The sequence below is a fragment of the Egretta garzetta genome, unplaced genomic scaffold (genome assembly GCF_000687185.1).
Source record: "Egretta garzetta isolate BGI_Z169 unplaced genomic scaffold, ASM68718v1 scaffold793, whole genome shotgun sequence".
In the NCBI taxonomy this organism is placed as follows: domain Eukaryota; kingdom Metazoa; phylum Chordata; class Aves; order Pelecaniformes; family Ardeidae; genus Egretta; species Egretta garzetta.
Window position 1 is genome coordinate 101221 of NW_009259229.1, and position 3337 is coordinate 104557.

Genomic DNA, 3337 nt, shown 5'->3' on the forward strand with positions numbered 1-3337 from the left:
CACAGCCGACCTGGCCCTGGCCTTGGCACTTGCCCAGGCCCTCTCCCTCCCTCTCCCCATCTCCCGGCCGCCCGGGACCGCCCAGCGGCGAGGCTGGGTTTGTGAGCAGGACTGCCTTGACTACTCCTCCGGGAGCTGCTGGGGGGCTTCGGGTGTCTTTAGGGCTGATACAATATTAGGAGTTGACTCCAGCCGCGGCTCTGGCTCAGGCAGGCCTGGCCCGGCCTCGGTAGGGGCCGCAGAGCCACTCTTGCAGAAGAGGCATTTTCTAATGCACTGAAGCCCTGGCAGCACTTTGAGCATTGCTTCAGTACGTGCCCGTGGGCCTGCCTGCTCAGGGCCAGTGTGATGAAGTCTGGGGCTCCCACCCCAGATGGAGGGCTGCCATTTGTGCATGGTGTGACCCCCGCTGGATCCTGAAGAGCGGGAAAATCCCAGGAATGTTTTGAGCTGCTGGCAGGTTTCTGCTGGCTACGACTGGGGGATCTTGCTCAGCACGGCCTGCCGGCACAGCAGGGGAGAGCCTCACAGTGACTGTAACCAGTGGTAAGGCACTGGCTGTTACAGAACAACTAGGATTTTGAAGAGAAATGTAGCTAAAGGTGAATTTTGGTTAAACAATTTCAGTAAGGCTGGACTGGACATCCTAATAGACTGTACATGCTTTTTAATATCAGTGCTATTGTAGTACCCCTTTACAGTACTGTATTGACACTTCTTCACAAATAAAATAAAAAATTCAGGGCACTATACCATCACTGTATAAGCTTACAGTGCAACACTGAGCATTCAATGTAGAAAATGCAAGCCTGTCCTGAGGAGGGGTAGATTCATCTAACCATCTAAAAGTAGAAGGGTAATCATTTCCAGTGGGCAGTTCATACAGCCATTGCTGGGATTGGATGAGTCTCAAACCATCTCTTGCTGTTTACTACAGGGGAAGCCTAACAAAGTCTAGATGCTTAGTTTTTAAATGTGTGCATTTACACAGATGAGTGCTATTGTTGGACATGCTTACCAGTCACTGATTATTAATATCTGCTACTGAAAAAAACCCATCATACTTTTCTTTACACATTACAGCCCAACAAAGAATGTATACGGCAGCTCATGCAAGTGCACTTACATTGCTATTTTATTAAAGAGAAATACTTCAGTAAGCTCTATGGCTAGTATGAACAGATGTATAGGATGCAAGTGCAAACATTGTAGCATGTCACAAAACAGTGACTTCGTCCATGTTTTTTGGTTTGCCATTAGCTGACTGCTATGTGGGGTCTATTTTGTGGTCAATAGTAAATGTAGAATGATATATCTGCCAGGGAAAAAATTAATTCCTTAAGACTTCAGTAGAAGGCAGATGGATAACAAGTTTGGCAAGAGTACCAGTAAAAAAAGAATATTGCCAAGTCAGTAGATTGTCACGTGCCTGTGTGTGCAGACTCATTTTCTAGGTAACAGTTTGTGAATACATCATGGGGTCCTGTGTGTCAAATGGTAAACTGGCTTCTATCTAATGGGACTTACAGAAATCCTTGAATAGCTGTTGAGTTCCTTTCAGAAGGCAAGACAAAGAAAACTACTTGGAAATGTCATATTCCCAATAAAAGGTGAACTAAAGAAGAAGGGGAAAAAAAGGAGGATTATAAATCAAATTTCTCTGTCATATTAAATACAGTATGTCTGTCCCTTGATGTATGCCAAGGAAGATTAACTGTGACTGTTTTTTTCCTAGAAGGTCTCTTCACATTTTTTTTCTTTGTTCCTCTGCCTCTTCATCCTTGATGAATGTCAGCAGCAGGAAGCTTCTTCAGAGGCAACACGGAAGAGTATTTACTGAAACTTTGCAAGACAAATTGGGTTCTAACTTTTGCTACATCTTCTCCCCTTAAAGGATTTGGGATGCTGCAGAAGTAAGTCTGTATCATGCTTGAAACACTGTGTAGTTAATTGAAAAGGAACTAAATGTTTGGAAGACAGATGGGCTTCTTTCTAGTCCATCTAATCAGTGAGTCGATCATAGGAAAGACCCAGTGAGTATACACAGAAAATTCTTGACAAGATTGAAATCAAGACTCCTTATCCAAGTATATTGAAATTCAGTTAATTACAATTAGGAGTTAATACATATCCATTTTAGGCAGCAAAAATAGTCTTCCATGACTTTTCTGTATTGGTTTCTCTCTTAAATCTAGAGAAACTACAGTGGCTGAAGGTAGTAGTCATGATAAGCATTAGATAGTTGATAATTAAAAACTTGACATTAAAGGCTAAAAGAATTTTGAAAGAAAATTAAAAGGGAAAATCCTAAATGCTAGGACAACTAGAAATGATCAGCTGAAGTTTCAGCTTTCAACCATAGCTGTTATATAGCACTCTCTTGACCTCATTTTACTGTCTAAGAGAACTCGCTAGTTGGCACTCAAAAGAAATGTCGTTGTTCCCTGTTGACTATAAAAATTGCAGTACTTTGGCATTTTATTTTGCTGATGGTATAACCTTTCAGTCTATTCCATGTATCAGGGGAATCTTGGGCTTGTCTTACAAACATGTCTAGGTTATTTTAATCATTTATCTTTGCCCTATATTCAGCAGTTGAGTCTCTGGATAATGTCACCAGAGTGAATGTGACCAGGTGTTGAGTACATAGTTGGGTGTGAGGCAGGAGACACTGACATATGAGACTTTGAGATAATCATATAGACTGTGGTAGTTTATCCTCTCAGCCAGAGGGAGAATTTGGACATCTTACAGAAAACCTGGAAAATGAATATGTATGATGTGCTTCAGAGGACTCTGCCATTACGTACTGAAAAAGGAAGCAGTTTGGCTGAAAACTACCTGTTGTGTTACCAGCTGTGTTTTACTGAGTTCTGCCCCGGTAATGCTCATGCTAGTGTACTGTTTCCAGAGTGTCAGGTTTTTGTTGTATTTGTAGGAATATTCTCATTGTCTCTGCTGTTACCTCCTCCTACTCTGGCAACAACACACCAAAATGAAAAGCATACTTTGCATAAATCTCCCAAGCGTTTCGCTGAAAGTCTAGAAACATTTATCTGAGGTAGGCAGAAAGTACACACAAGAAAGTAATAATCACAGTGGGGTTTTCTGAAATGAGGCAGCTTTGTCGGAAGTAAAAAAATCCTTATTAATCTGCTGCTTGGGAGATTTTGGAAATGTCTTTGTTATACTAGAAGTTAACATAATTAAGGACGAACAGCGAAACAAAATCAGTTGCATCTGTATTTTAACCTGCCGTTTAGAGTAATACTGATTTCTTTCAAAATAGTAAACCAAATCCAGCTGGACATGGCCAAACACCCAAGGTAAAGAGTAG